Source organism: Pseudophryne corroboree, chromosome 9, assembly GCF_028390025.1.
Source record: "Pseudophryne corroboree isolate aPseCor3 chromosome 9, aPseCor3.hap2, whole genome shotgun sequence".
Classification (NCBI taxonomy): Eukaryota; Metazoa; Chordata; class Amphibia; order Anura; family Myobatrachidae; genus Pseudophryne; species Pseudophryne corroboree.
The window spans coordinates 287,363,779-287,391,601 of NC_086452.1; the positions used below are offsets into that span (position 1 = coordinate 287,363,779).

A 27,823-nucleotide genomic window follows, 5' to 3' on the forward strand; every position below is an offset into this window, starting at 1 on the left:
GCTACTTCCCAGTGTGTACAGAAACATCTGTAGTGAACACGGGTGAATGGTCCCACTGCGGGTTCTGAGCCATATAGAATATAGCAAAAGTGATGGCAACCTCCAGGGTTATTAGGAGAAAGATGTCCTGTTGCAGATGGCATTGCAGGGCTGTAATATCCCTTCATATAGAGCCAGGAGATGTGCAGTGAGTAAAAAAAAAGAGATTGTACCTGCTGGTGGTTACCTGATGTGATATAGTATCTAAAGCAGTGCTGTAGTGGGTGAGCTGATAACCCCTGGTGCAGTAAGATGCTCAGGGGATTGCTAGACACTGCCAGGGGTCAAAGATCTGGTAACCACAAGGAATAACACTGTGGGAGCTGTAGCTGTAATGACTGTGGCTATAACGGGACAGCATACAGGAGGGACGCGTGTCCGATGTTCCCGATGCCACCGCTGCACAGTTGCCTGGCCCAAGGAGCTGTAGTTGTAGTGGCTGATCTAGGTGCACAGCGTGCCGGAGAGATGTGCGCGTCCAAGTGTTCCTGGGGTCACCACTGCACAGAGGCTGGATCACGTGGTGGTGAAAGGGGAAGAAATAAAAAGCCAAAAACACCTGGCGCTGTGATTGACTACAGACGAATGAAGCAATCCCAAAAGGGTCTTTGGTTTTAACCCTTACTATAGAACTACAAGAAAAACAGAGCTGGGACTGCGCAATTCACTCTGATATGGATATTTCTTATCACATAAAGTTAATCTCTAAAAATATTTAAACACATACAAACACATACAATACTAGATGCCGGCCAGCATCACATAAAAATTATAATATGAAACCAAGTAATATATCGCTAATGGGTCTAATAATAGAGGATATACTACTTGCTTCCAATATATGCCTAATACACTTTATATCCTAAATTTATACGCTAAAAATGAACCATTAATAACTTTCTCTTGAAAATATTAGTTATATCACTTCCAATAGATTTAAACCAAGATAGATTGTCCAGCGCTTTTTTTTGGTTTGTGACATGCAACCATGCCGAGTATTTTTCCTTTTAGATAGTGATATTTTATCCCAGCATGAATTCAGTTAATAGCTCGGTCCAAATCAGAAAGTCTCTCTCCTCAATTAAAAAGACATCCACATTCAATTATGCACTTAGAACCGCATTATACACATTTCGGGCTTCTGCCGTTTAGCTAGGCAGATCATACATGATTAAAGCCTCTTATAAAGCAATTATAGCATTCCACTTTTTCAGGGTATAATACTATGCCTGTGCAAAGTTCTTGGATAAACCCCTCCCGGCTGGTTTTAGCCTTATCTGGAGCCTCCGGGTTCTCACTGCGGCGTGTTTCTCTTCCCAACCTCAGTGGGGTTTCTTATGCCTGCGGCCGGCCGGCCCGTTAGTGTCTCCGCTGCTAACTCCTGTAACGACAGATGCGTTTCCCCGCCTTCTATTGCGTCGGCGGCTTCTTCAGTGTCAGTGACACTGAAGAAGCCGCTGATGCAATAGAAGGTGGGGAAACGCGTCTGTTGTTACAGGAGTTAGCAGCGGAGACACTAACGGGCCGGCCGGCCGCAGGCATAAGAAACCCCACTGAGGTTGGGAAGAGAAACACGCCGCAGTGAGAACCCGGAGGCTCCAGATAAGGCTAAAACCAGCCGGGAGGGGTTTATCCAAGAACTTTGCACAGGCATAGTATTATACCCTGAAAAAGTGGAATGCTATAATTGCTTTAAAAGAGGCTTTAATCATGTATGATCTGCCTAGCTAAACGGCAGAAGCCCGAAATGTGGATAATGCGGTTCTAAGTGCATAATTGAATGTGGATGTCTTTTTAATTGAGGAGAGAGACTTTCTGATTTGGACCGAGCTATTAACTGAATTCATGCTGGGATAAAATATCACTATCTAAAAGGAAAAATACTCGGCATGGTTGCATGTCACAAACCAAAAAAAAGCGCTGGACAATCTATCTTGGTTTAAATCTATTGGAAGTGATATAACTAATATTTTCAAGAGAAAGTTATTAATGTTTCATTTTTAGCGTATAAATTTAGGATATAAAGTGTATTAGGCATATATTGGAAGCAAGTAGTATATCCTCTATTATTAGACCCATTAGCGATATATTAATTGGTTTCATATTATAATTTTTATGTGATGCTGGCCGGCATCTAGTATTGTATGCGTTTGTATGTGTTTAAATATTTTAGAGATTAACTTTATGTGATAATAAATATCCATATCAGAGTGAATTGCGCAGTCCCAGCTTTGTTTTTCGTGAAAGGGGAAGCCTCCGCTCATGCACAACAGGTGCTTCCTGACTCCGAGACATATTTCACAAAAATTTTGTCAATCAGAAGTCAGGTCCTGTGAACTTACTATATATTTGTGTTATCCACCTATCACAGGGGGAGGGGGGAGGAGCGCAACATATAGTATTTTGTGGCAAGAGTAATACGAGGTGTATTTTACATGAGGGGAAGGGGGGGACACACAAATACGCACAGCAGCCTGACACACACACACACACACACACACATATATGCATAGTGGCCTGACATACACACACATATGCAGTGACATGACACACACATACGCACAGTGGCCTGACACACACACATCCATATATACGCACAGTGGCCTGACACACGCAGTGGCCTGACCCACACAAGCACATATATGCATAGCAGCATGACACACACGCAAGCACATATAAGCACAGCAGCATGACACACACACACAAATATACGCACATCGGCCTGACAATCACATATACACACTCCGGCCTGACACACGCATGCACTTATACACACAGCATCCTGACACACACACATATGCACAGCAGCCTGACACATACATACACACACATATATACACAGAACAGCACCCTGACACACATATATGCACAGTGGACTGACACATGCACCCACATTCACACACAGCACAGCAACCTGACATGCACATATACACACAGCAGCCTGACACACACACACACACACACACACACACACACACACCATGTGGCCTGACATACACTCTTTCATATACTCACAGCGGCCTTACACTCACAAACGCACATCGGCATGACTCACACATGCCACATATATGCATAACTGCCTGACACACACATGCACATATATGCACAGTGGCCTGACACACATACATGCACAGCAGACTGACACACACACACAGCAGCCTGACAAACATGCACTTATACGCACAACGGCCTGACACACACACATTCACATGCACATATACGCACAGTGGCCTGACACACACATGCATAAATGCACACAGCAGCCAGACACACACATACATAAATACACAGCGGCCTGACACACACACAGATATGCGCAGTGGCCTGACGCACACAGATGCGCACAGTGGCCTGACACACACAGATATATATACAATGGCCTGACCCACACATATGAACATTTACGCATAGCAGCCTGACACAAACACACCCGCACATATATGGACAGCAGCCTGACACATATATGCACAATGGCCTGAAACACACGTGCACAGCAACTGGGCACACTCACACATATACACACAGTGGCCAGACACACACACACACATGCACAGTGGCCTGACACACACATGCACATATATGTACAGTGGCCTGACACACATATGCACAGTGGCCTGATACACATGTGCAAAAAGGCCTGACATATGCACTGTCACAAATACGCAGAGGCCTGACACACACGCACAGTGGCCTGACACACACACACACACACACACACACATATGCAGTGACATGACACACACATGCACAGTGGCCTAACACACACACATGCACATATATGCTCAGTGCCCTGACACACAAACTGTCACACATACGCACAGTGGCCTGACACACACATATTTTCAGTGGCTTGACACACACACATAGATACACACAACGGGCAGACACACACACATACTCACAGCGGGCAGACACACACACACATACGCACAGCGGGCAGACACACACACATATAAGCACAGCGGCCAGACACACACATATATGCACAGCGGCCAGACACACACACACATATATGCGCACAGCAGCCAGACACACACACACACACACATATATGCGCACAGCAGCCAGACACACACACACACACACACACACACACACACACACACACACACACATATATATGCACAATGGCCTGACACACACACATATGCACAGCATCCTGACACACACACACACACACACACACACACACACACACACACACATATACATATATATATCTACAAAAAGTATAAATAGTGGAGGCGCTCCATAGTGCATTAAAAGATTTATTTGGTTAAAATATATATCAGGTACAAAGCTACAGATCACGAATAGCCTCCCGTACCATTAAAATCAACTGTGTGGACTGGTTACCACATGATTTTAATTGGTAATACTCCACCAGGCAAAGCTCCAGCTTCTTTCCACTCCTATCGGGATCCTGCACAACACTACCTCGCCTCACAGAGCCGGGAACCTCTACGTGTCGGACCACCTCAAACGAGCTGACCAGAGCCGCGAGCCTGCTGGGGTGACGTCAGGAAGCCACACCCCAACGCCTGACACACACAGACACGCACATCGGCCTGACACACACACTCGCATATACGCACATCGGCCTGACACACACACACAGGTACAGTGGATTGACACACACACAAACACACACACACACACACACACACACACACACACATATATATATATACACACACACACATATGCAAAGTGGCCTGACCCACACACACAAATACGCACAGCGGCCTGAACCATACACACTATATATATATATATATATATATATATGAAATGTGTGTGTGTGCATATGTGTGTGTCAGGCCGCCGTGCATATCTGTGTGTGCGTGTCTGACCAGTGTGTGTGTGTGTGTGTGTGTGTGTGTGTGTGTGTGTATTTATGCACACACACATACAGCAGCCTGACACACACATATATGCAAAGCGGCCTGACACATAGACACACACACATACACACACGCAGCGGCCTGACACACACACACAGATACGTACAGTGGACTGACACACACACAGATACACACAGTGGCATGTCTCACACACATACACACACAGATATACACAGCGGCCTGACACACACATATATGCACAACGGCCTGGCACACACATCAATCTGGCACACACACATACGACATGTGATGGGCAGCACTGGGCTCTCTCACCTTTATAATTCTGTCCTCCTGTTAACGAATGGCAGTCCCCCTGCCCTGAGCTGTCAGCCTCTTCTTGTCCTGCTGCATGTTCCCCCGTCATATCCTCAGACAGTCGTTTCAGCGTGTGACCAAAGCGGTGGGGGATGCTGGAAGAAAACCCCAATCAGAAGCTTTGGAGAAATACTGTATATGCACAGCAGCCTGACACACACACACACACACACACACACACACACACACACACATAGCATAGCTGCTGACACACGCACACATATACGGACAGTAGCTTGACACACACCCACATATACACACAGCACAGTGGCCTGACACGCACATATACGCACAGCGGCCTAACACACACATATATGCACAGCTGCCTGACACACACACACTCATATACACACAGCGGCCAAACACACACATATACGCACAGCGGCCTGACACACACACACATCCACACGCACGCCGGCCTGACACACACACTCACATACACACGCACGCCGGCCTGACACACACACTCACATACACTCTGCACGGAGGCGTGACAACACACATACGCACAGCTGCCAGACACACACATATATACGAACAGCGGCCTAACACACACACACACACACACACACACATACGCACAGCGGCCTGACACACATACTCACATACACACGCAAAGCAGCCTGACACACACACTCACGGCAGACTGACACACGAATATACGCACAGCAGCCTAACACACATAAGCACACACGCACATGCATACCTCCCAACATCGAGGAAGGCGTGACCTCGAGAAAATTGGGCATGGCTTAGCGGGATGATACGCCAGCAAGCAACGCCTCACAATTTCGTCACTAAGGGGGCATGCCCAGCTCTCTGTGAGCTGCTGGCATGCCCCCAGCCTCTCTGTCTCTCGTGAACACACGCATGCGCACAGCGTCTATTCTCTGTTGCTCTGCTATGCAGAGCAGAATGACAGGAGCCTCCCAACTACCCGCCATGGGACACTGCATTGGTCTGACACACACATATACAGTATCTGCACAGCAGCCTTACATACATATACACATGCACAGTGGTCTGACACGCACACATATATACACAGCAGCCTGACACACATACGCAGTGGCCTGACACACACACACACACACACATGACATGTGAGGGGCAGCACCGGGCTCTCTCACCTCTATAATTTGGTCCTCCTGTTGTTGGACTGTAGGGTCAGGCTGCTTCTTCCACATCTGTAGAGGGAGTCTGCCCCTGGCTTTTCCACTGCCATGAGCAGCCAGCTTCTCCTTGTCCTGCTGTATGGGACAGGAGGAGGAGGAGGGGTGGGATTAAGACAGCGAGAGATGGGAGGTTGGGGGGGACTAAACCAGTGAGAGATGGAGGGGGGGGGTAATTAGGCCAGAGAGGGACGCAAGGAGGAGCGGGGATTAGACCAGTGAGGGATGGGAGGAGTAGGGGGGGATTAGGCCAGATAGTGTCGGGAGGAGGAGCAGGGGATCAGGCCAGAGGAGCAGGAGGGGGATTAGGCCAGACAGGGACGGGAGAAGGGGAGGATTAGGCCAGAGAGGGAAGGGAGGAGGGGTGGGGGTTAGGCCAGAGATGGACCGGAGGAGGGGTGGGGGTTAGGCCAGAGTGGGACAGGAGGAGGAGTGGGGATTAGGTCAGAGAGGGATGGGGGTGATTAGGTCAGAGAGGGATGGGGGGATTAGGAAAGCAGGGGGTGGAAAGGCAGGGTGTGGATAGCTGGGGGGCGAGGGTGCTACATTGCACACAACACCTATGATTATTATGTTGCCTTCTGCCAGTATAAAGCGGGGGAGTGACAGCCAGTGCGGGATCACTTGATTTTAGACATAACCTTGCGGGATCTGGTGGGTGCAGAATGGGGGGAGGCATGTGGAGCGGGTTGGTGAACACAGAACAACAGTAATAGCTGAGGAGGAGGGGGGGGTGAATGGTGAGAGCCGGCGGAGGGAGCGGGGCATAGCTGCTAGCTACTGCTGCTACTGGTAGCCGGTAGAATAGACTAGAGCGCTGCTGCTGCTGAGGGGGTGCCGGTGCGGGCCACAGAACAATGGGAAGATCTGGAGAGGGGGGTGAATGGCGAGAGCTGGTGGAGGGGGAGAGCGGGGGCATGGCTGCGACTCCGGGGGTGTGTGTGTGTGACTGGTGAGAGCTGGTGGAGGGGGAGAGCGGGGGCATGGCTGCGGCTGCTGTTACTGCAGCCGGGACTTGGGAGGGGGGGAGTGAATGTTGAGAGCTGGTGAATGGGGAGAGCGGGGGCATGGTTTCGACTCGAGGGGGGGGGTGCGTGTGACTGGTGAGAGCTGGTGGAGGGGGAGAGCGGGGGCATGGCTGCGACTCCGGGGGGGTGACTGTTGAGAGCTGGTGGAGGGGGATGGCGGGAGCATGGCTGCGGCTGTTGTTATTGTAGGCGGGACTCCGGGGGGGGGGGGGTGACTGGTGAGAAGTGGTGGAGGGGGAGAGCGGGGGCATGGCTGCGACTCCGGGGGGGTTGAATGGTGTGAGCTGGTGGAGGGTGAGAGCGGGGGCATGGCTGCGACTCCTGGGGCGGGGTTTTGGTGTGACTGGTGTGAGATCTGGTGGAGGGGTGAGCGGGGGCATGGCTGCGACTCTGGGGGGGAAGGGGAATGTTGAGAGCTGGTGGAGGGGGAGAGCTGGGGCATGGCTGCGACTCCGGGGGTGGGGGTGTGTGAATGGTGAGAGCTGCTGGAGGGGGAGAGCGGGGGGATGGCTGCGACTCCGGGGGGTGAATGTTCAGAGCTGATGGAGGGGGAGAGCGGGGGCATGGCTGCGATTCTGGGGGTGGGGGTGTGTGAATGGTGAGAGCTGGTGGAGGGGGAGAGCGGGGGCATGGCTGAGGCTGTTGTTACTGTAGCCGGGACTGGGGGGGGTGTGACTGGTGAGAGGTGGTGGAGGGGGAGAGCGGGGGATGGCTGCGACTCCCAGGGGGGAAGGGGGGGGCTGTGACTGGTGAGAGCTGGTGGAGGGGGAGAGCGGGGGCATGGCTGCGACTCCGGGGGGGTGAATGGTGAGAGCTGGTGGAGGGGGAGAGCAGGGGCATGGCTACGACTCCTGGGGCGGGGTATTGGTGTGACTGGTGTGAGAGCTGGTGGAGGGGGAGACCGGGGGCATGGCTGCGACTCCGGGGGGGGGGGGGTGAATGTTGAGAGCTGGTGGAGGGGGAGAGCGGGGGCATGGCTGCGACTCCTGGGGGGGCTGTGACTGGTGAGAGCTGGTGGAGCGGGAAAGCGGGGGCATGGCTGCGGCTGTTGTTACTGTAGCCGGGACTTGGGAAGGGGGGGGGTGAATGGTGAGAGCGGGAGGAGGGGGAGAGCGGGGGCATGGCTGCCAGCTACTGCTGCTACTGGTAGCCGTTAGAATAGACTAGAGCACTGCTGCTGCTGAGGGGGTGTCGGTGCGGGCCACAGAACAACGGGAAGATCTGGGGAGGGGGGTGAATGGCGAGAGCTGATGGAGGGGGAGAGCGGGGGCATGGCTGCGACTCCGGGGGAGGGGGGGCTGTGACTGGTGAGAGTTGGTGGAGGGGGAAAGCAGGGGCATGGCTGCGACCCTGGGGGGGGTTGCGGGTGAGAGCTGGTGGAGGGGGAGAGCGGGGGCATGGCTGCGACTCCGGGGGGGGGGGCTGTGACTGGTGAGAGCTGGTGGAGGGGGAGAGCGGGGGCATGGCTGCGGCTGTTGTTACTGTAGCCGGGACTGGGGGATGAATGGTGAGAGCGGGTGGAGGGGGAGAGCGGGTGGTGGAGGGGGAGAGCGGGGACATGGCTGCCAGCTACTGCTGCTACTGGTAGCCGGTAGTATAGACTAGAGCGCTGCTGCTGCTGAGGGGATGCCGGTGCGGGCCACAGAAGAACGGGAAGATCTGGGGAGGGGTGTGAATGGCGAGAGCTGGTGGAGGGGGAGAGCGGGGGCATGGCTGCGACTCCGTGGGGGGGGTGGCTGGTGGAGGGGGAGAGCAGGGGCATAGCTGTGGCTGTGGTTACTGCAGCCGGGACTGGGGGGGGGGTGAATATTGAGAGCTGGTGAAGGGGGAGAGTGGGGGCATGGCTTTGACTCGAGGGGGGGTGCGTGTGACTGGTGAGAGCTGGTGGAGGTGGAAAGCAGGGGCATGGCTGCGACCCTGGGGGGGTTTGCGGGGGCTGTGACTGGTGAGAGCTGGTGGAGGGGGAGAGCGGGGGCATGGCTGCGACTCCGGGGGGGTGAATGGTGAGAGCTGGTGGAGGGTGAGAGCGGGGGCATGGCTGCGACTTCTGGGGCGGGGTTTTGGTGTGACTGGTGTGAGAGATGGTGGAGGGGGAGAACGGGGGCATGGCTGCGACTCCGGGGGCGTGAATGTTGAGAGCTGGTGGAGGGGGAGAGCGGGGGGATGGCTGCGACTCCGAGGGGGTGGGGTGTGAATGTTGAGAGCTGGTGGAGGGGGAGAGTGGGGGCATGGCTGCAACTCCGGGGGTGGGGGTGTGAATGGTGAGAGCTGGTGGAGGGGGAGAGTGGGGGCATGGCTGCGGCTGTTGTTACTGTAGCCGGGACTGGGGGGGTTGTGACTGGTGAGAGGTGGTGGAAGGGGAGAGTGGGGGATGGCTGCGACTCCCGGAGGGGAAGGGGGGGCGGGGGCTGTGACTGGTGAGAGCTGGTGGAGGGGGAGAGCGGGGACATGGCTGCGACTCCGGGGGGTGAATGGTGAGAGCTGGTGGAGGGGGAGAGCAGGGGCATGGCTGCGACTCCTGGGGCGGGGTTTTGGTGTGACTGGTGTGAGAGCTGGTGGAGGGGGAGACCGGGGGCATGGCTGCAACTCTGGGGGGGGGGTGAATGTTGAGAGCTGGTGGAGGGGGAGAGCGGGGGCACGGCTGCGACTCCGGGGGGGAGGGGGTTGGGGCTGTGACTAGTGAGAGCTGGTGGAGGGGGAGAGCAGGGGCATGGCTGCGACTCCGGGGGGGGGGGGGGGGGGCTATGACTGGTGAGAGCTGGTGGAGAGGGAGAGTGGGGGCATGGCTGCGGCTGTTGTTACTGTAGCTGGGACTGGGGGAGGGGGGGTGAATGGTGAGAGCGGGTATAGAGCGGGGGCATGGCTGCAATTCCGGGGGGAAGGGGGGTGAATGGTGAGAGCAAGTGGAGGGGGAGAGCAGGGGCATGGCTGCGACTCCTGGGGCGGGGTATTGGTGTGATTGGTGTGTCAGCTTGTGGAGGGGGAGAGCGGGGGCATGGCTGCGACTCCGGGGGGGTGAATGTTGAGAGCTTTTGGAGGGGGAGAGCGGGGGCATGGCTGCGACTCCGGTGGGGGGGGGGGGGGCTGTGACCCCCCCCAGCCACCCACAGGAGTCGGGCATGGCTCCGACTCCTGGGGGTGGCTGTGACTGGTGAGAGCTGGTGGAGGGGGAGAGCGGGGGCATGGCTGCGGCTGTTGTTACTGTAGCCGGGACTGGGGAAGGGGGGGGGGTGAATGGTGAGAGCGGGAGGAGGGGGAGAGCGGGTGGTGGAGGGGGAGAGCGGGGGCATGGCTGCCAGCTACTGCTGCTACTGGTAGCCATTAGAATAGACTAGAGCGCTGCTGGTGCTGAGGGGGTGCCGGTGCGGGCCACAGAACAACGGGAAGATCTGGGGAGGGGGGTGAATGGCGAGAGCTGGAGGAGGGGGAGAGCGGGGGCATGGCTGTGACTCCGGGGGAGGGGGGGCTGTGACTGGTGAGAGCTGGTGGAGGGTGAAAGTAGGGGCATGGCAGCGACCCCTGGGGCGGGGGGTTGCGGGTGAGAGCTGGTGGAGGGGGAGAGCGGCGGCATGGCTGCGACTCCGGGGGGGGGCTGTGACTGGTGAGAGCTGGTGGAGGGGGAGAGCGGGGGCATGGCTGCGGCTGTTGTTACTGTAGCCGGGACTGGGGGATGAATGGTGAGAGCGGGTGGAGGGGGAGAGCAGGTGGTGGAGGAGGAGAGCGGGGGCATGGCTGCCAGCTACTGCTGCTACTGGTAGCCGGTAGAATAGACTAGAGCGCTGCTGCTGCTGAGGGGGTGCCGGTGCAGGCCACAGAACAATGGGAAGATCTGGGGAGGGGGGTGAATAGCGAGAGCTGGTGGAGGGGGAGAGCGGGGGCATGGCTGCGACTCGGGGGGGGGGGGGGGCTGGTGGAGGGGGAGAGCAGGGGCATAGCTGTGGCTGCGGTTACTGCAGTACTGCAGCCGGGACTTGGGGGGGTGAATATTGAGAGCTGGTGAAGGGGGAGAGTGGGGGCATGGCTTCGACTAGAGGGGGGATGCGTGTGACTGGTGAGAGCTGGTAGAGGGGGAAAGCAGGGCCATGGCTGCGACCCTGGGGGGGTTTGCGGGGGCTGTGACTGGTGAGAGCTGGTGTAGGGGGAGAGCGGGGGCATGGCTGCGGCTGTTGTTATTGTAGGCGGGACTCCGGGGGGGTGACTGGTGAGAGCTTGTGGAGGGGGAGAGCGGGGGTATGGCTGCGCCTCCAGGGGGGTGAATGGTGAGAGCTGGTGGAGGGTGAGAGCGGGGGCATGGCTGCGACTCCTGGGGCGGGGTTTTGGTGTGACTGGTGTGAGAGATGGTGGACGGGGAGAGCGGGGGCATGGCTGGGACTCCGGGGGGGAATGTTGAGAGCTGGTGGAGTGGGAGAGCGGGGGGGTGGCTGCGACTCCGAGGGGGTGGGGTGTGAATGTTGAGAGCTGGTGGAGGGGGAGAGTTGGGGCATGGCTGCGACTCTGGGGGTGTGAATGGTGAGAGCTGGTGGAGGTGGAGAGAGGGGGCATGGCTGCGGCTGTTGTTACTGTAGCCGGAACTGGGGGGGTGTGACTGGTGAGAGGTGGTGGAGGGGGAGAGCGGGGGATGGCTGCGACTCCCAGGGGGGAAGGGGGGCGGGGGCTGTGACTGGTGAGAGCTGGTGGAGGGGGAGAGCGGGGGCATGGCTGCGACTCCGGGGGGTGAATGGTGAGAGCTGCTGGAGGGGGAGAGCAGGGGCATGGCTGCGACTCCTGGGGCGGGGTTTTGGTGTGACTGGTGTGAGAGCTGGTGGAGGGGGAGAGCGGGGGCATGGCTGCGACTCCGGGGGGGGGTGAATGTTGAGAGCTGGTGGAGGGGGAGAGCGGGGGCATGGCTGCGACTCTGGGGGGGGGGCTATGACTGGTGAGAGCTGGTGGAGGGGGAGAGTGGGGGCATGGCTGCGGCTGTTGTTACTGTAGCAGGGACTGGGGGAGGGGGGGTGAATGGTGAGAGCGGGTGGAGAGCGGGGGATGGCTGCAACTCCGGGGGGGGTGAATGGTGAGAGCAAGTGGAGGGGGAGAGCAGGGGCATGGCTGCGACTCCTGGGGCGGGGTATTGGTGTGATTGGTGTGTCAGCTTGTGGAGGGTGAAAGCAGGGGCATGGCTGCGACCCCTGGGGCGGGGGTTGCGGGTGAGAGCTGGTGGAGGGGGAGAGCGGGGGCATGGCTGCGACTCCGGGGGGGGGGGCTGTGACTGGTGAGAGCTGGTGGAGGGGGAGAGCGGGGGCATGGCTGCGGCTGTTGTTACTGTAGCCGGGACTGGGGGAAGAATGGTGAGAGCGGGTGGAGGGGGAGAGCGGGTGGTGGAGGGGGAGAGCGGGGGCATGGCTGCCAGCTACTGCTGCTACTGGTAGCCGGTAGAATAGACTAGAGCGCTGCTGCTGCTGAGGGGGTGCCGGTGCAGGCCACAGAACAATGGGAACAACGGGATGATCTGGGGAGGGGGGTGAATAGCGAGAGCTGGTGGAGGGGGAGAGCGGGGGCATGGCTGCGACTCCGGGGGGGGGGGGGGGTGGCTGGTGGAGGGGGAGAGCAGGGGCATAGCTGTGGCTGCGGTTACTGCAGCCGGGACTTGGGGGGGGGGTGAATATTGAGAGCTGGTGAAGGGGGAGTGTGGGGGCATGGCTTCGACTCGAGGGGGGATGCGTGTGACTGGTGAGAGCTGGTGGAGGGGGAAAGCAGTGCCATGGCTGCGACCCTGGGGGGGTTTGCGGGGGCTGTGACTGGTGAGAGCTGGTGGAGGGGGAGAGCGGGGGCATGGCTGCGACTCCGGGGGGGTGACTGTTGAGAGCTGGTGGAGGGGGAGAGCGGGGGCATGGCTGCGGCTGTTGTTATTGTAGGCGGGACTCCGGGGGGGGTGACTGGTGAGAGCTTGTGGACGGGGAGAGCGGGGGTATGGCTGCGACTCCAGGGGGGTGAATGGTGAGAGCTGGTGGAGGGTGAGAGCGGGGGCATGGCTGCGACTCCTGGGGCGGGGTTTTGGTGTGACTGGTGTGAGAGATGGTGGACGGGGAGAGCGGGGGCATGGCTGGGACTCCGGGGGGGGATGTTGAGAGCTGGTGGAGGGGGAGAGCGGGGGGATGGCTGCGACTCCGAGGGGGTGGGGTGTGAATGTTGAGAGCTGGTGGAGGGGGAGAGTGGGGGCATGGCTGCGACTCCGGAGGTGGGGGTGTGAATGGTGAGAGCTGGTGGAGGGGGAGAGTGGGGGCATGGCTGCGGCTGTTGTTACTGTAGCCGGGACTGGGGGGGGTGTTGTGACTGGTGAGAGGTGGTGGAGGGGGAGAGCGGGGGATGGCTGCGACTCCCGGGGGGGAAGGGGGGGGCGGGGGCTGTGACTGGTGAGAGCTGGTGGAGGGGGAGAGCGGGGGCATGGCTGCGACTCTGGGGGGTGAATGGTGAGAGCTGCTGGAGGGGGAGAGCAGGGGCATGGCTGCGACTCCTGGGGCGGGGTTTTGGTGTGACTGGTGTGAGAGCTGGTGGAGGGGGAGAGCGGGGGCATGGCTGCGACTCCGGGGGGGGGGGTGAATGTTGAGAGCTGGTGGAGGGGGAGAGCGTGGGCATGGCTGCGACTCCGGGGGGGGCTATGACTGGTGAGAGCTGGTGGAGGAGGAGAGTGGGGGCATGGCTGCGGCTGTTGTTACTGTAGCCGGGACTGGGGGAGGGGGGGGTGAATGGTGAGAGCGGGTGGAGAGCGGGGGCATGGCTGCAACTCCGGGGGGGGGGGGGGGGTGAATGGTGAGAGCAAGTGGAGGGGGAGAGCGAGGGCATGGCTGCGACTCCGGGGGGGGAGGGGGGCTGTGACTTGTGAGAGCTGGTGGAGGGGGAGAGCGGGGGCATGGCTGCGGCTGTTGTTACTGTAGCCGGGACTGGGGGAGGGGGGGGTGAATGGTGAGAGTGGGTGGAGGGGGAGAGCGGGGGCATGGCTGCAACTCCGGGGGGGGGGGGTGAATGGTGAGAGCTGGTGGAGGGGGAGAGCGGGGGCATGGCTGCGGCAGGATTCCGGGAGAACAGAGTGCTGCTGCTGCTGGGAGGGTGCGGGCCACACAATAACGGGAACAGCTAGGAGGGGGGGAGGTGAATGGTAGTAGCCGGCAGAGTGATGGGGAGAGCGGGGGCATGGCTGCTGCTACTGGTAGCTGGGAGAATAGAGCACTGCTGCTGCTGCTGAGGGGGCGCCGGTGCGGGCCACAGAACGGGAAGATCTGGGGGGTAGGGGTGTGTGAATGGTGCGTGCCGGTGGAGGGTGGGAGTGGGGGAGAGCGGAGGCATGGCTGCGGCAGGATTCCGGGAGAACAGATCGCTGCTGCTGCTGGGAGCGTGCGGGCCACACAATAACGGGAACAGCTAGGAGGGGGGGGGTGAATGGTAATAGCCGGCAGAGGGATGGGGAGAGTGGGGGCATGGCTGCTGCTACTCGGAGCCGGGAGGAAAGAGCAATGCTGCTGTGGGTCCCGGTTATCATGGTGTACGGGGACTGCAAACTCTTACATACAGGCATGATTTTATGAAGCAGCCCCCAACTGTGTGCAGCAGTCAACTCCGTGAGGGCAGGCAGTGATCCTCCTGTTCTCTTCTTGCCTCTCCCATGTGGCATTGCGGTCCAAAATGAATAAATTAAGTGATGTCATTTGAACTGAGTAGTGCCGCATGCAGCGGGCACTGACGGAATAATGGCCCTCATTCCGAGTTGATCGCTCGCAAGGCGAATTTAGCAGAGTTGCTCACGCTAAGCCTACGCCTACTGGGAGTGTATCTTAGCTTCTTAAAATTGCGACCGATGTATTCGCAATATTGCGATTACAAACTACTTAGCAGTTTCAGAGTAGCTTCAGACTTACTCGGCATCTGCGTTCAGTTCAGTGCTTGTCGTTCCTGGTTTGACGTCATAAACACACCCAGCGTTCGCCCAGACACTCCCCCGTTTCTCCGGCCACTCCTGCGTTTTTTCCGGAAACGGTAGCGTTTTTATCCACACGCCCCGAAAACGCCGTGTTTCCGCCCAGTAACACCCATTTCCTGTCAATCACACTACGTTCGCCAGAGCGAAGAAAAAGCCGTGAGTAAAAATACTATCTTCATTGTAAAATTACTTGGCGCAGTCGCAGTGCGAATATTGCGCATGCGTACTAAGCGGAATTTCACTGCGATGCGAAGAAAATTACCGAGCGAACGACTCGGAATGAGGGCCAATGTTTTATTCAGATGATGCCAGACCTATTACACCTCTGAGGAAGCCTTAACCAGCCCCAAAACACCCCCCAATCATATTTATTAACATACACAGGTCTAATTACTTTCTTAGTCACACAATTCCGACCACAGGTCGGACATGTTTGTGCTCTCAATTGAAGCCTGTCTGAGTACACCCTCTGCTGGCGGCCACTGCGCAGGCGCAACAAATTGAAAAGCCCTATCTTTAAAATGGGGCATATTTTACTAAAATAAAAAAACCTGTAACTTTCTGAAAAACCACAACCACAAAAGGCACTACACTGGGACATACTCTATCTAATAAAATAAACCCCAAGTCTTAATTCGTCCTCTATCCTGAGTTATGCCTTTCCAAAAATCTTTCCATAGACTATATGGGAAAACCATCCTCAAAAGCCACACAGGAAGTCACAGAAAAAAACTGACAGTTGAAAATTTAGGTTACTCCCAGTTCCTCATTTTTTATTATTTTGGCCTGAAATTTGGCATGCAGCACCGGGTGACGATTCTACGCGTCACTGCCAAATTTCAGATCAGTACGTCCAATCACTTTTGAGGTGTAGCCCCTCAAACACCATGCCCCATCTCAGAAGTTTCCTATGGGAGAATTCCGTTTGTTCGATTCAGCCTTAACATAAGGGCACGACCGTGCCCTTATAATATATATATATAAAATTATTATTATTTTATTTTTTAAGGGGGGGGGGGGGGGGGGGGCTGCCTATTTTGTCAGTCCCGGGCCCCACAATTTCTGATGGTAGCCCTGGTCTTCCAAACAGGGTCACTTATCAAACTACTGTGGCAGGGTCTAAATAGAAGTTGCAACATATCTCTTAGAAGTGGTAACATAACCCCTAGCGTAGGGATGTATGATTGCTCTGAGGAGTGTAAAGCATCCTTAGATTCTGTTATCTGCACCATCCTTTGACTTCAAAGGACTTGTCACTTTTGTGGACTTAAGGGGGGTACACACTAAAGAGATGTGTGCTGAGCGATCTATAACAGACCCCTCAACACACATCTCTCCCACTGCTCAGAACAGCACGATGTGTGCTGAGCGAGGGGAGGATGGATGGACGGACAGACGGGGGGCGCTCACTTCACAGGCTCAATCTAGCACCGGCAATAGCGATGCATTGGCCTGTGCTTCACTAACGCTGGGGGGAGATTTCTTAGATTTTAAGCATGGATCTCTCCGTGTGTACCCCCCTTTAGTGTTTTTTTGAGTAGAGATTGTTAGAAAAATAACACGCTTTATGACCTCCAGTAGTGTATAGCACAGGTTCTCAAACTCGGTCCTCAGGACCCCACACGGTGCATGTTTTCCAGGTCTCCAAACAGAATCACAAGTGAAATAATTAGCTCCACCTGTAGACCTTTTACAATGTGTCAGTGAGTAATTAATACACCTGTGCACCTGCTGGTTACCTGCAAAACATGCACTGTGTGGGGTCCTGAGGACCGAGTTTGAGAACCACTGGTGTATAGTAAACACACATTCTTTTACAAACAAAGCAAATGTTTTTTGACTCAGTTCAATTAGGTGCTAATTTCAGAATTGCAATCATCATACAGTTTGAAAATAAAAATTTTCATACAGAATATACTAGATAGGTTATATATAGAAAAATAGCATTAAATGGTCCCTATGTCACACTGAACAATAAAACAATTGAACAACTGTGAACATCATCTGCGACCAGGTAATTTGAATTTAGAAGTATGCATTTCCTTATGTTCCCTTCCTAAAGATCTTTCCTTTTATTTATAAATCATCATTTCTCACAGGTTGCTATTATTCATACTAGTCCATGCTATCCTCTGTAAGGCTATAACATCCTTCAGTTTCCTTGCATCATACTATCTCAATAATCCACTCCCATCTTACAAATATATGTATCTCTCTCTCCTTCTGTTTCTGTTAGGTGGAGATATACTGTATCACCTATTCCAGGCCCCACCTACATGTCCCACTCGCATACAGCTGATTCACAACAGTATAGAAATCCAGCTAACTCATAAACATCTCATTTTTCCCATCACCCTCTAAATCACTTAATGGGCATTATGGAATGTTCATCCATCCATCCATGACCTAATTCTCTCAAACAACATCAAACCTTCCGTCAATGGTGGTCATTCCGAGTTGATCGCTAGCTGCCATTGTTCGCAGCGCAGCAATCAGGCTAAAAATCGGCACTTCTGCGCATGCGTATGCGGCTCAATGCGCACGCACAACGTACTTTCACAAAAGCCGATGCAGTTTTACACAAGCTCTAGCGACGCTTTTCAGTCACACTGCTGGCCGCAGTAATTGACAGGACGTGGGTGTTTCTGGGAAGTAACTGACCGTTTTCGAGGAGTGTGTGTAAAAACGCAGGCGTGTCAGATACAAATGAAGGCGTGCCTGGGGAAACATGGGTGTGGCTGGCCGAACGCAGGGCGTGTTTGTGACGTCAAAACAGGAACTAAATAGTCTGAAGTGATCGCAAGCTAGGAGTAGGTCTGAAGCTACTCTGAAACTACACAATCTTTTTTTGTAGCCGCGAGGGCAGCGGCTTAGCGTTTGCACAGCTGCTAAAAGTGAACAACTCGGAATGAGGGCCAATAACAAACATGGCTCACACAATAAGAAATAGCCACCCCTGCTGCACTTACACATGGTGGTCTCCAATTCACACACATTTCCAGGCCTGGAAACAGTAAAAGAAGTAGGGTTGGAATATTACAGTCCCAATATTGCACATTCACAGTTCTACCATAGGTTCCACCATTCACATTTACATAATTTGTAGTACATTCTATCAAGATTTTCACCCCATTCTCTCCATGTTGCTATGATATATTTTCCCACTGGGCCACACCAACAATTTCTTGAACATTTTTCTGTATGGTCCCCTCACTTCTGACATGGGTGATTTCAATATCCCTATTGATAGTCCACATTCTCCTTGTCCCTACAAACTACTTTCTCAAACATCTTTTATCGGGTTCGTCGGGATTGGTATGCTAACCACGTACCCTTTTATCGGCCTCTCCCAGTGAACCAACTACTTTACTAATCAGGATGGGCAATACCTTCATCTAGTATTCACAAGACTATGCTCTGTTTCTGAATTCATTAACGCTCCTTTCCCTCTCTGAGATCACAACCTTTTCACCTGCACTCTTTCCTCCATTTCATCAAGCTTAGTGCCTCTGCAGTCTACCAATCCTCCACAAACCCACAGAAACATTAACACTATTCATTTTCAACAACTTTCCATCTCTCTGGAAAGACTGCTAACGCCAATTTCTACATTCTCTTCTCCTAGATTGTTGTTTCACACCAAAACTAAGTCTAAAATACAGTAGCACTAAATGAAGTTACCCACCAAACTCCACATAGATTTAGGTATCAACCCTGATAATCTAAAGTAACAAGACACATACAAAGTAGAAAGTAAAGTAGAAAGTCAGTGGTCATACAAAGCACATGTAAAGTAGAAGGTCAGTGGTGTAAAACCTCCAAGTGATTTCCTCTCATATACTGTAAGACTACTGTATCTACCACTCCTATCGAAAAGTTCTGGACACTGCCAAGCAAACGTATTTTCTATCTCTGATCTCTGCTCAAGTGACTGTTTAATACATTTAAATTACTACTTATCCCTCCCACACCAGACTCATCAGTGCACTAAGTTTTTGCGTCCTATTTCAAGGACAAGATTGATAGGATCTGAATGAAATAGTATGCTCTTCCTCAGTCAGCAACCTGCTCAATTCAAAATAAAATACTTTACTTACCCGATTGAGAGATTGAGATGTGGTTGGAGTAGCTATCGTTGCTGGTTACATAGAATCAGCAATTATACCTCTATCTGATCATCTCCAACAGCATCTGCAGACTGCATGACCCCATTGGTTCATGCAAGCCAGCAATGACATGACTCTGTTTGGGGAAACATAGGCTGTCGCCCCCCCCCCCCCCCCCCTCCATCTCCAAATGACATCAGAGTGTCAATCACTGACAGTCTGATGCTGTAGTGCAACTGATGATGCAGACCCATTCTGCACAAGTGCAGTAGTGGTCCGGCACATACAGTATACAAAGTACCTGAGCATTGGTACTTTGCAGCATGCGCAGCTTTAACAACCAGACCTAAATTAAGCCCCTTGTTATGAACCAAACTGCACCAACATACAGTACATCACTTCGCTAATCTCAAAATATTTCTCATGCAGACTCTAGGCCATCATTACTGTGTGACTGGATTAAGAACCTCTGCATTCTGGCTGAGCCAATAAATCAGAATCAGCTTTCTTGGCCAGGTGTAATCACGTACACTAGGAATTTTTTGCAGTACAATGCATCGCCAAGCAGCAACATGAAGGGGGAATACATAGCATAAGGGGGGAAAATGTAGCATACATTACAAACATATGAGTTCATACTGCACATTGCAACTGTACGATAGACTCAACATATTAGACATATAACCAATGTACAGCAGCTATACTTTTGTATCAATTCTTATTTCCCTATAGATTGAGAGCTTGTTTAACCCTTTAACATCCCATGAGTCCACTGATTAGCTCTGGTCATTTGATCATTCTGATACAATGGGGGTAATTCAGAGTTTATCGTAGATTTGCTAAATTTAGCACATCTACGATCAGTTACTCTGACATGTGGGGGGACGCCCAGCACAGGGTTAGTCTGCCCTGCATGTCAGGCCCTACCCCCCTCCTTTCCTGCATAGGTACAAAAGTATCGCACAGCGGCGATGCTTTTGTACCTGACAAGTAGCTCCCTGCCAGCGCAGCTCCTGCGCGCTGGCAGGGTGCTACTGGCTGTGTACTGGGTTGCAGCGGCTGCGTGTGATGTCAGGCAGCCGCCGCAGCCTGCCCCCCCAACGGTCCGGACACACCTCTATTGTCCAGACCGCGCCCCGCCAAAGGCATTCTAATGCAGTTTGCATGCCCCCTCTTGCCCCGCGACCACTTCTGCCTGTCAATCAGGCAGAGGCAATCGCAGCCAGTAAGATGCTTATAGCATCTCACTGGGCTCCCGGGGTGTGCACGCGCAGTGTGGATGCTGCGCGTGCGCACTCTGCACAGTAATTCAGACTGCTATCGCTGCCGCTGCAGCGATCCAGTCTGAATTACCCCCAATGACATGTCCCTGGGTCTGCACGGCCTATTTAAACCTGCTGTTGACATAACTTTTCATCCCTGGCGGATGCATATCCCTTGCTCCTGGTGTCCTGATTGTCTCTGGTCTCTTATGAACTCTGTATTCCTGCCTTTAACCCATTTCCAGTGCTCTCCAACATGCCTCCTGTTTTACAATTCCTTTAAACTTTTGCCCTCATGCCTTTCTGTTCCGCTTGGCTACCTGGCGTCTACACTATGCATTCCAATTCCTGATGTCATTTCACCTCCTGCAGCTGTTTTTGCAGTCTGTTGCATCTCATCCCATACAGGTCTAGCTCGGTGCTAACTCAATTATCTAAAATAGTTATAGAGGTTTGAAATGCCAATAAAAATTATTATTATTATTATTATTATTATCCTTTATATGGCGCCACAAGGGATCCGCAGTGCCCATTACACAGTACATAATAAAATGAGCAAACAAGAAAACAGCACTTACAGTACAGGACAGAATAGGACAGGTATAGAAAACCCGGGCTTACGTGCCGTCAAAGGGAGTATGGAGTATATAATAAGAATTTACTTACCGATAATTCTATTTCTCATAGTCCGTAGTGGATGCTGGGGACTCCGAAAGGACCATGGGGAATAGCGGCTCCGCAGGAGACTGGGCACAAAAGTAAAAGCTTTAGGACTAGCTGGTGTGCACTGGCTCCTCCCCCTATGACCCTCCTCCAAGCCTCAGTTAGGATACTGTGCCCGGACGAGCGTACACAATAAGGAAGGATTTTGAATCCCGGGTAAGACTCATACCAGCCACACCAATCACACCGTACAACCTGTGATCTGAACCCAGTTAACAGCATGATAACAGAGGAGACTCTGAAAAGATGGCTCACAACAATAATAACCCGATTTTTGTAACTATGTACAAGTATTGCAGACAATCCGCACTTGGGATGGGCGCCCAGCATCCACTACGGACTATGAGAAATAGAATTATCGGTAAGTAAATTCTTATTTTCTCTGACGTCCTAGTGGATGCTGGGGACTCCGAAAGGACCATGGGGATTATACCAAAGCTCCCAAACGGGCGGGAGAGTGCGGATGACTCTGCAGCACCAATTGAGAGAACTCCAGGTCCTCCTCAGCCAGGGTATCGATTTTGTAGAATTTTACAAACGTATTTGCTCCTGACCAAGTAGCTGCTCGGCAAAGTTGTAAAGCCGAGACCCCTCGGGCAGCCGCCCAAGATGAGCCCATCTTCCTTGTGGAGTGGGCATTTACAGATTTTTGGCTGTGGCAGGCCTGCCACAGAATGTGCAAGCTGAATTGTACTACAAATCCAACGAGCAATAGTCTGCTTAGAAGCAGGAGCACCCAGCTTGTTGGGTGCATACAGGATAAACAGCGAGTCAGATTTTCTGACTCCAGCCGTCCTGGAAACATATATTTTCAGGGCCTTGACAACGTCTAGCAACTTGGAGTCCTCCAAGTCCCTAGTAGCCGCAGGCACCACAATAGGTTGGTTCAGGTGAAACGCTGAAACCACCTTAGGGAGAAACTGAGGACGAGTCCTCAATTCCGCCCTGTCCGAATGGAAAATCAGATAAGGGCTTTTACAGGATAAAGCCGCCAATTCTGACACGCGCCTTGCCCAGGCCCGGGCCAACAGCATGACCACTTCCCATGTGAGATATTTTAACTCCACAGATTTAAGTGGTTCAAACCAATGTGACTTTTTGGAACCCAAAAACTACATTGAGATCCCAAGGTGCCACTGGAGGCACAAAAGGAGGCTGTATATGCAGTACCCCTTTTACAACGTCTGAACTTCAGGGACTGAAGCTAGTTCTTTTTGGAAGAAAATTGACAGGGCCAAAATTTGAACCTTAATGGACCCCAATTTCAGGCCCATAGACACTCCTATTGAAAAGGAGAGAAAAGACAAAAAACCCTTTTTTGGGAGCACTCGTTTGTGATAATTTGTATAGATGAAATAAATGATGAGTATAATAAAACTTAACCTTTAATTGTTTCTTGAATAAAAAGAGAGATTAATGTGGAATGATTATGAGACTCGTGTCTAATGTTTACGAAGAAACTTGTTTTACCTTTTTAGCAAATGAGGTACAAGTTATTGAGAGAAGGTGAAAATATCAGAAGCAATATGTTAGATGAATATCCATGTGTTCTGATGAAGTAAAATGTATCCAGAACAATCACTGTGCATGCCTTAGAAGTGAAGGTATCAATAGAAACGTAGTATGGTAGCAGGATTGAGTGAACTGAATATTGTAAAGAGATAGATAGAAGAAGGGGCCCACTGCACCTGGTATTCTCAGGAGGTTTCCCATCCTGATACTGACCAGGCCATACCTGCTTAGCTTCCGAGATCGGACAAGATCGGGCGCATTCAGGGTAGTATGGCCGTGGGCCTATTGTGCGGTTTGGGAGGAGAAAATTATGAGGGAGAGGGTTCACTCCTATTGTCCGTACTATGCATCACACAACCATGTGTAGTCCGGGAGTGTTTTTCCAAAAGCAGGAAATGGAGAATAGAAAGCGTTGGAGAATTAAGGCTCCCGTGACCAAGCCCTAATAGGTGAAACGTACGTCGAGGAGAGAACGTCCGTTGTGACGTTATCGCGGCCACGCCCATTCCGGAAGCGGGCGGCCGCGTTCATCACTACAGCGGGATCGCGAACAGAGGGGACCGGGACAACACTCGCCGCACACCCTGCGGCTGCGGTAAACTGACACTAGATCACCAGGTTTAAATGTACAGCAATAATCACTATTATAGTTTAAATCTGCTGCCTAATACCAACTGCTTACTGGTGCAATCATTACTAGATCGCCAGGATATAAATAAGCAGCAGGAATCACAGGTGCTCAATGACATTTAAGTCCATTACCTAATACCATTTGCATACCGCTGCTTTGTCCAGTAACACACCAGTAGTGACAATAGATATTAAATCTATCGCTATACTCTCTGTTTTGAACATTGACCTTGAACAATGTTCTAATTGCATATAATAATTTGCATAATCATGTTCTAAATACCCGCCCATGCCCTCATGGTTGATTTATTAGCTACAGATACCTAATCGTGATTTATACACAAGTGCGTTTATGGTAAACATATGTATATCTGTTTTGTCTGTTGCAATCTCAACCTATGTATTTAGGGTATCAATTTACGATTTCAATACATATATGTATTTATGGTAGCATTCTTATTATTATAATTTTTGCTTTCTCTGGTATTCATCAACGAAAAACTGACACTTGGTATCAATTGCTCCCACTCTGAATTTAAGGGTGAGAGTACCAGTTGTGAAATAGCCTTGAGCTCCTTATCAACAATTTCGGCTCTAATTATAGATTAATTGACATTTTGTTATTAACCCTCTCTACTCTGAGATCATATACACTGTTCATGAGCCAGCTTTGAGCTCTTTTTTTCATAAGATATCTACACATATCTTACAACATCCCCACAGTATTTCTGTGGGAATTTTACCATCTACTATACTTCACCAACCACACCATATATTTTTTCCATACACTTAGAACCATCTTGACACACCCTGTCCGGAGTTACCATTTGAGACCATCAGTGGCCCTGGTTGAGTGCGAAGTATAGAAAGCAGTGTACTCTTCTTTTCTATATATTTTCTCCATACTGGCCCACGGCCATACTACCCTGAATACGCCCGATCTTGTCCAATCTCGGAAGCTAAGCAGGCATGGCCTGGTCAGTACTAGGAAGGAGAACCTCCTGAGAATACCAGGTGCGGTGGGCCCGTTTTTAATTCTCCAACGCTTTCTATTCTCCATTTCCTGCTTTTGGAAAAACACTCCCGGACTACACATGGTTGTGTGATGCATAGTACGGACAATAGGAGTGAACCCTCTCCCTCATAATTTTCTCCTCCCAAACCGCACAATAGGCCCACGGCCATACTACCCTGAATGCGCCCGATCTTGTCCGATCTCGGAAGCTAAGCAGGTATGGCCTGGTCAGTATCAGGATGGGAAACCTCCTGAGAATACCAGGTGCAGTGGGCCCCTTCTTCTATCTATCTCTTTACAATATTCAGTTCACTCAATCCTGCTACCATACTACGTTTCTATTGATACCTTCACTTCTAAGGCATGCACAGTGATTGTTCTGGATACATTTTACTTCATCAGAACACATGGATATTCATCTAACATATTGCTTCTGATATTTTCACCTTCTCTCAATAACTTGTACCTCATTTGCTAAAAAGGTAAAACAAGTTTCTTCGTAAACATTAGACACGAGTCTCATAATCATTCCACATTAATCTCTCTTTTTATTCAAGAAACAATTAAAGGTTAAGTTTTATTATACTCATCATTTATTTCATCTATACAAATTATCACAAACGAGTGCTCCCAAAAAAGGGTTTTTTGTCTTTTCTCTCCTTTTCAATTGTAGTTCAGCCTACAAAATTCCTGGGAGCACCGCCAATCATGAGCAGTTTTAAAACTTTTTTGCTAAACTGCACATACATTGGTTTCTTTATATTTATGTTATCTCTATATTCAGTTTAGAATTGTTAAGACTAGTGCGGTTCCATATTGAATTTATTTCCATAGACACTCCTGTTTGCAGGAAATGAAGGAATCGACCCAGTTGAATTTCCTCCGTTGGGCCTTACTGGCCTCGCACCACGCAACATATTTTCGCCAAATGCGGTGATAATGTTTTGCGGTTACATCCTTCCTGGCTTTGATCAGGATAGGGATGACCTCATCCGGAATGCCTTTTTTCCTTCAGGATCCGGCGTTCAACCGCCATGCCATCAAACGCAGTCGCGGTAAGTCTTGGAACAGACAGGGTCCTTGCTGAAGCAGGTCCCTTCTTAGAGGTAGAGGCCACGGATCCTCCGTGAGCATCTTTTGAAGTTCCGGTTACCAAGTCCTCCTTCGCCAATCCGGAGCCACGAATATAGTGCTTACTCCTCTCCATCTTATCAATCTCAGTACCTTGGGTATGAGAGGCAGATGAGGGAACACATACACTGACTGGTACACCCACGGTGTTACCAGAGCGTCTACAGCTATTGCCTGAGGGTCCCTTGACCTGGCGCAATACCTGTCGAGTTTTTCCCAACGGTTTATAATCATGTGGAAGACTTCTGGGTGAAGTCCCCACTCTCCCGGGTGGAGGTCGTGTCTGCTGAGGAAGTCTGTTTCCCAGTTGTCCACTCCCGGAATTGCTGACAGTGCTATCACATGATTTTCCGCCCAGCGAAGAATCCTTGCAGCTTCTGCCATTACCCTCCTGCTTCTTGTGCCACCCTGTCTGTTTACGTGGGTGACTGCCGTGATGTTGTCCGACTGGATCAACACCGGCTGACCTTGAAGCAGAGGTCTTGCTAAGCTTAGAGCATTGTAAATGGCCCTTAGCTTCAGGATATTTATGTGAAGTGATGTCTCCAGGCTTGACCATAAGCCCTGGAAAATCCTTCCCTGTGTGACTGCTCCCCAGCCTCGCAGGCTGGCATCCATGGTCACCAGGACCCAGTCCTGAATGCCGAATCTGCGGCCCTCTAGAAGATGAGCACTCTGCAACCACCACAGGAGGGACACCCTTGTTCTTGGTGACAGGGTTATCCGCTGATGCATCTGAAGATGCGACCCGGACCATTTGTCCAGCAGGTCCCACTGGAAAGTTCTTGCGTGGAATCTGCCGAATGGGATTGCTTCGTAGGAAGCCACCATTTTTTTCAGAACCCTTGTGCATTGATGCACTGAGACTTGGCTCAGTTTTAGGAGGTTCCTGACTAGCTCGGAACACTCCCTGGCTTTCTCCTCCGGGAGAAACACCTTTTTCTGGACTGTGTCCAGGATCATCCCTAGGAACAGAAGACGAGTCGTCGGAACCAGCTGCGATTTTGGAATATTGAGAATCCAATCGTGCTGCCGCAACACTACCTGAGATAGTGCTACACCGACCTCCAACTGTTCCCTGGATCTTACCCTTATCAGGGAATCGTCCAAGTAAGGGATAACTAAAATTCCCTTCCTTCGAAGGAATATCATCATTTCGGCCATTACCTTGGTAAAGACCCGGGGTGCCGTGGACCATCCATACGGCAGCGTCTGAACTGATAGTGACAGTTCTGTACCATAAACCTGAGGTACCCTTGGTGAGAAGGGTAAATTTGGACATGAAGGTAAGCATCCTTGATGTCCCGAGACATCATGTAGTCCCCTTCTTCCAGGTTCGCAATCACTGCTCTGAGTGACTCAATCTTGAATTTGAACCTCTGTATGTAAGTGTTCAAAGATTTTTGATTTAGAATCGGTCTCACCGAGCCGTCCGGCTTCGGTACCACAACAGTGTGGAATAATACCCCGTTCCATGTTGCAGGAGGGGTACCTTGATTATCACCTGCTGGGAATACAGCTTGTGAATGGCTTCCAAAACTGTCTCCCTGTCAGAAGGAGACCTCGGTAAAGCCGACTTTAGGAAACGGCGAGGGGGAGACGTCTCGAATTCCAATTTGTACCCCTGAGATATCACCTGAAGGATCCAGGGGTCTACTTGCGAGTGAGCCCACTGCGCGCTGAAATTCATTGAGACGGGCCCCCACCGTGCCTGATTCTGCTTGTAAAGCCCCAGCGTCATACTGAGGGCTTGGCAGAGGCGGGAGAGGGTTTCTGTTCCTGGGAACTGGCTGATTTCTGCAGCCTTTTTCCTCTGCCTCTGTCACGGGCAGAAATGAGGAACCTTTTGCCCGCTTGTCCACGAAAAGACTGCGCCTGATAATACGGCGTCTTCTCATGTTGAGAGGCGACCTGGGGTACAAACGTGGATTTCCCAGCTGTTGCCGTGGCCACCAGGTCTGAAAGACCGACCCCAAATAACTCCTCCCCTTAATAAGGCAATACTTCCAAATGCCGTTTGAAATACGCATCACCT

At 52.1% G+C, this 27,823-nt stretch overlaps 1 protein-coding gene and 3 pseudogenes across 1 annotated transcript in view; 3 read left to right on the forward strand and 1 right to left on the reverse strand.

Moving 5' to 3' along the window:
• Positions 1-27,823, forward strand: part of SHISA8 (shisa family member 8) — an 802,771-nt gene that overhangs the window by 464,951 nt on the left and 309,997 nt on the right. The window lies entirely within an intron of this gene.
• Positions 23,177-23,294, reverse strand: LOC134962134 (5S ribosomal RNA; annotated as a pseudogene).
• Positions 24,551-24,668, forward strand: LOC134964019 (5S ribosomal RNA; annotated as a pseudogene).
• Positions 24,816-24,933, forward strand: LOC134962135 (5S ribosomal RNA; annotated as a pseudogene).